At 40.5% G+C, this 6,550-nt stretch overlaps 1 long non-coding RNA gene across 1 annotated transcript; it reads left to right on the forward strand.

The window, feature by feature from the left end:
- The first annotated feature begins 2,726 nt into the window (after positions 1-2,726).
- Positions 2,727-4,819, forward strand: LOC122556354. Its single transcript, XR_006313509.1, has 3 exons — positions 2,727-2,938; positions 3,938-4,043; positions 4,616-4,819. It is a non-coding gene; the product is annotated as an uncharacterized LOC122556354 (long non-coding RNA).
- The last annotated feature ends 1,731 nt before the right edge of the window (positions 4,820-6,550 follow it).

The following is a 6,550-nucleotide window of genomic DNA, read 5'->3' on the forward strand; positions in this document are numbered from 1 at the left end:
CCCATGGCGGGGACAAACACACCCTCACGACCATCCTGTATGAGCAGATAATTCGTGACACAACCGTACAGAATAAAAGAAAGTGATTTGACACACCATGGCACTTTAAAAGAATTATCTACTCAGTCCCACGCTCATGCTATTTTTCTTGTAGGCATTCATATTTCCTTCATGTGGATTGTAATTTTACTTCACTTCAAGAAATTACTGTTCAATCTCCCATCCTACCTTTCAGGCAAGGTATTTCAGATCATATCTTGTTTTGTGAAAAAAATATTTTCGTCTTCCCCTGTGGTTCTTTTGCCAATTAAATCTGACATCTGTCCCATTTGTTACTGATCCTCCTGCCAGTGGAAAACAGTCTCTCCATATTTACTCTATCAAAATATCTCATAACATCTCAATATCCCAAGGCAATAAACCATTCAGCAAACTCTTCAATCAGTTTATAAATACGAAGTGAGGATCGATTAATATTTTGAAGATTTTTTTCATAGTCGACTTGCCAATAAACTCAGAAAATGTCAATGGATCTTGTGTAAAAATTGCAGGGAGTGTTTGTGACACGAGATGACTCATTAAGCATCAACAGCAAGTTGAAAAAAAATCTCACTTCAGGTTAATAATTCTTTAACTGGAACTGAAAGATAGTTGGTGACAATTTTTAAGCAGGTATAGAGCAAAGGAAAGAGGTAAAGATGGTAAAACTATAAAGGAGAAGGCTTGTGAGTGGGTGGAGGGTGAGATCACAATAGGAATGAGAAGGTCATCTGTCCGACATAACAACGTAAATTGGGTAATACGAAGAATAGATTATTTAGCCCCTTGAACCTTTTCAGTCTTCCAGTGAGAACACATTTGATCACTTTCTTAACCTCATTTACCCACCTTGGTGCCACAAATTTTAATAGCCCAAACAGAAATCTATTAATCACTGTTTTTCAGAGGCTAGGAATCTTGCAGCAAATAACTCAGCTCCTGATTCTCTGACACTAGTCCACCATCTACAGAATACAAATCAAGAGTGTAATGAAATAGTCCTCACTTGCCTGGTTGAGTGCAGCTCCAACAACACCCAAGACGCTTGACACCATCCAGGACAAAGCAAACCACCTGTTGGCAACGTATCCACAAACATCCACTTCCTCTGTTACCAGTGTTCAGTAGCAGCAGTGTGGACCATCTACAAGATTAACTGCAGAAATTCACCAAGACATCTTATACAGTACCTTCCAAATCCACTTTCAGCTAGAAGGACAAGAACAACAGTTACATTGGAACATAGACTTTGGAGTGCAGGTTCATAGCTCCTTGAAAGTGGATTCATAGGTAGATAGGATAGTGAAAGCAGCATTTGGTATGCTTTCTTTTATTGATCAGTGTATTGAGTACAGGAGTTGAGAGGTCATGTTGCGGCTCTACAGGATATTGGTTAGGCCGCTGTTGGAATATTGCATGCAATTCTGGTCTCCTTCCTATCAGAAAGATATTGTGAAATTTGAAAGGGTTCAGAAAAGATTTACAAGGATGTTGCCAGGGTTGAAGGATTTGAGCTATAGGGAGAGGTTGAATAGGCTAGAGCTATTTTTCCTGGAATGTCAGAGGCTGAAGGGCGACCTTACAGAGGTTTATAAAATCATGAGGGGCATGGATAGGATAAATAGACAAAGTCTTTTCCCTGGAATGGAGTCCAGAACTAGAGGGCATAGGTTTAGGGTGAGAGGGGAAACTTATAAAAGAGACCTAAGGGGCAACTTTTTCACACAGAGAGTGGTACATATTTGGAATGAGCTGCCAGAGGAAGTGGTGGAGGCTAGTACAATTTAAAAGGCATCTGGATGGGTATATGAATAGGAAGGGTTTGAGGGGATATGGGCTGGGTGCTAGCAGGTGAGACTAGATTGGGTTGGGATATCTGGTTGACATGGACGAGTTGGATCGAAGGGTCTGTTTCCATGCTGCACATCTGAGACTGTACATCTCTGTGACTCTATGAGCACAACCTGCAAATTCCCCTCATATCCACTCACCATCCTGACTTGGGAACATATCACTGATTCCTTCTGTCCATTGGATGAACGTTCTGGAACTCCCTAACTTAAGGAATTGTGGATCTACGTGGACAACATGTACTGCAGTGGTTTAAGAAGACAGCTTATCACCCCTTTCCCAAGACCAACTAGAATAAGCAATAAATGCTAGCCCAGCCTCCATCCTGTGAATGAATTAAGAAAAAGGGACCCTTTTGAAAATTTTCAATTGATTCCCACCCTTAACAGTTTCTTTTTGGTGGGGAGGAAAAGAATTCCAAGATTTCCATTCCCCTTCGTGTGAGTAAGTACTTTCTGTAATCAGCCCTGAATGATCTGGCCGTACCATCTTATCATGCTTGCCTTGTCAAACATAGTTGTCTCTTTCTGGCTATCCTATAAAATCACTTCATCATTTCAAATGTCTCAATGATCAAGCTGTCCAAGAGAAATTGGGAGCAGTGATCAAGATCTAAGTTAGTTAAACTAGTGTGCCTAATGGCACATGTAATTGTGTGGTTACATGTGAATAAATATCCCAATTTGCACTTCCATGTGTTCCATTAGGTCGTATGTCAGCACTTATGGATACAGAACGCATACAACAAAACTGAATGGAATATCCATGTCAAATGTTCCAAAAATATTGCCCTATTGTGAAGAGAGCCCCACCTCCTGTTACAAATACTCACCAGTCTTTACAACACGGAGCTGTGAGCCTTTTGGCTGTGACTAATAGAAAATGGGATCATTGCAGTATAGTGGTGTTCAGTAATACTGTCATATTAGAAAAGACAGTGGACTATTCAGTATTTATCAATAATTCTGCAACTTCTGACCACTGGAAGTGAGGTGGAAAAGGTTTACAACTTGATGTAAATCCCGCAACATAACAATGCAACAATTCAGTAAGTCATTATTCTTTTTGCGTGGAGTAGTGTGCGTTTATGTTCTTTTCTCAGTAAATTCCTTAGAGGTAACCAGGCAGATTTTAAAAAGTCCTTCACTGAAATAGTCTTCTGAATAGCAAACTTTAGTTATGGGATGACATTCTATATTTAAAATAGGAACGGTATAATAGCTGGTCAAATAGCCCAGTTTAAAGTGTGGTGTTAAAGTTAACTCTATGCACACATGCAAAGGGGTGGTAATGAATCTGCTGGATGATTTACATCCTTCCTGATTATAACTTACTTTGACTTCAAAGCCTGCCAACTCTCTATCACTCACTTTTACACCTTCACACATTATCAGGATCTGTCCCCGTGGTGTCTTCTCCTGTTCACACTGCAATTCACTTTCTGGATGCGAACGGCAGGATTTGTCGGTTTAATATGTGCGTCAGCTGTGGCTTTGTGGGTTACACACTCACCTGTGAGTCAGAAACGTGTGAGTTTAAGTCCCACTCCAGAACTTGAGTAAAAATTAAAAACTCAGCCTGATCTTCCAACGCAGTACTGAGTGAATGCTGCACTGTTGGGGAGGTGATTTCGTTTAAATGAGACATTAATCTTAGCCTCGGTCAGCCTTCTCAGATGAATGTGAAATATTCCATGGCACTATTTTAGAGAGGAACAGTGATGGTATCCCTAGTGGTACAGTTAAAGATTATTCCTCAACCCAAATCATAAAGGCAAATTATCAGGTCATTACTACATTGCTGTGAGCTTGTGTACAATTTGGGGCTGCATCTCCCGCAATTGATCAGCAACTGCACTGCATTGAAATATATTGGGACATCTCGTACCATATAAATGTACATTTTTAAATAAAATGGCTAGGTTCCAAAAGACTTCACCACAGAAAGCTTTTTTTTTTATAAACAGAAACTGTTTCTCACCACATAACAAATGATTAACACCATCCCATAAGATTATTTGATTGTTGTTAAATAATGCTTCTATTAGTAGACCAGCGTTACGTTGTCCCTGCTCTTCTCCTGGTGGCCTGGATAGTGGGCTGTTCTGTGGTCGTTTATTACATTTTCTCCTGAGGAGTTGGACACAGCAGCAGGTAAATTATTCACTTGTGAAATCATGAAACTGTAGATCGCTATATAAGGAAGAACACAAACATGCAGGAGACAGCATTTGTGTGAAAAAAATCTTCAGTTAATGTTTGAAGTAATGTTTGACCTTTCATCTGAAATTGGAAGAAGTTGGAGTTAATGGGGTTTTTTTTCCCCCCAAGTACAAAGGCACGGAAAATTGGGAAGGTCAAACGAAAAGGAAGGCCTGTGTTTGATGGAATGCAGGGGGGAAGACAAGAAGTTAACAGCACAAGGGAAAGGGGGATTGTAAAGGGGCAAACTAAGGAATGAAAGGCATTTCCAGTGAAGCTGTAATTGGCAACAGAAGCACCTTTGGTAGTTTCTACTATCTGAGAAAATAGTTAAGGTGGTCATGTTCTGTAATTGTTGAACTCAGAGTTGAGTCCAGAAAGTTATAAAGTCCCTCATCAAAAAATGGAGCGCTGATGCTCAATATTCCATTGTCTTTATGACAATTCATTTTGCTTTAATCTTTGAATTTACATTTGAGCCTCTGCGGTTTTATTACATTCTGTTATGAATTTCTTGCATACAGAAAAAAACGGCAATTCATTACCTGAACAGGCAGCTGTGGAGGCTTCGCAGATGGATGTGAATGCAGTGATAATTTGAACATGTCCTGTGCCATTGCAAACAAGGCATTGTAAATATACATCTTGGAGAAACAATGTGCAATGCCTTTTATTTTATTCGTGTAAGAAGCATCACTGGCAAATGTTATTAAAATGCATACTTTGCAGCTCGCTTCTTCTGAAGTTTCCTTTTGATGTCTGTTCCCTATTTTCTCCTTTGTTGCTAATTGGTTGGCGCTGACAGATTCACATCTGACTAAAAATATTGAGAGTCTAAGTCACCCAGATCCCCAGCCTCCACTCCAGGACTTAGGCACCTAATTTATTTTGACAGTGTGTGATAGTTATGGAGTTCTATAGTGATTAAGATAGATGAATTGGTAAACTGAGACGCATTTGCCTGTTTAAATGGACGTAAAAGATCCTAGGGCAAAAACCAGCCAACAAAAGAGATCTCTTCCGATGATCTACATTTATCCTTTCATCAACACCACTAAAACATATTAATTGATCTAAACTGTCAATTGTTGCCATGGCAGCTTGCTGTCCACAATTCACTTGCAGCATTTTCTAACATTATGGAACAAAGAACAACACAGCATAGAAACAGACCCTTCATCCCAACAAGTCTGCACTAATTCCTACTCCTCACTTAGACCTGCCATTTATGCAGTTTCCTTCCTTCTGTTTGCCTCCTGTTCCTGTGTCTATCCAGATACACCTTAACTGTTGCTAACATGCCTGCTTCCACCACCTCTTCTAGCAGTCTGTTCCAGGCACCCACTACCATGTATATGAAAAGTTTTCCCTTCTCCCCTAAACTATTGCCTCTCACCTTGAACCTGTACCCTCTTGTAGTTGACCTTTCCAACCTGAGAAAAAGCCCTGACTATCCACCTATCTAGGCTTCTCATAATTTTGTAGACCTCTATCAAGTTGCCCCTCAGCCTCCAGCTTTCCAGTGATGCATAATTTGCACCTAAATTTGATCTTCCAAAATGCATTATTTCACATTTATCTGGATTAAATGTAATCTGTTATTTCTCTGCCCAAATCTGCAATCTATCTATATCCCACTATGTCCTTTGACAATCCCCTCACTCTCTGTAACTCCAACAATTTTGGTGTCATTTGTAAACTTAATAATCAGACTACCTACATATTCCTCCAGCTCATTTTATATTGCAAACAAGAACAATCCCAGCACTGATTTCTGTGGAACATCGCTACTTACTGATCTTTATTCCAAAAAACACACTTTCACCACAACTGTGCCTTCTGTAACCAAGCTGGTTCTAGAACATAGAACATAGAAGAATACAGCGCAGTACAGGCCCTTTGGCCCTCGATGTTGCGCCGATCCAAGCCCACCTAACCTATACTAACCCACTATCCTCCATATACCTATCCAATGCCCGCTTAAATGCCCATAAAGAGGGAGAGTCCACCACTGCTACTGGCAGGGCATTCCATGAACTCACGACTCGCTGAGTGAAGAACCTACCCCTAACTTCAGTCCTATATCTACCCCCCCTTAATTTAAAGCTATGCCCCCTTGTAATACCCGACTCCATACGCGGGAAAAGGTTCACACTGTCAACCCTATCTAACCCCCTAATCATCTTGTACACCTCAATCAAGTCACCCCTAAACCTTCTTTTCTCTAATGAAAACAGCCCCAAGTGTCTCAGTCTTTCCTCATACGATCTTCCTTCCATACCAGGCAACATCCTGGTAAACCTCCTCTGCACCCGTTCCAGTGCCTCCACATCCTTCCTATAGTATGGCGACCAAAACTGCACACAATATTCCAGATGCGGCCGCACCAAAGTCTTATACAACTGCATCATTATTTACCAACTCTTGTACTCAATACCCCGTTCAATGAAGGAAAACTT

The sequence above is a fragment of the Chiloscyllium plagiosum genome, chromosome 13, assembly GCF_004010195.1.
Source record: "Chiloscyllium plagiosum isolate BGI_BamShark_2017 chromosome 13, ASM401019v2, whole genome shotgun sequence".
Lineage (NCBI taxonomy): Eukaryota > Metazoa > Chordata > Chondrichthyes > Orectolobiformes > Hemiscylliidae > Chiloscyllium > Chiloscyllium plagiosum.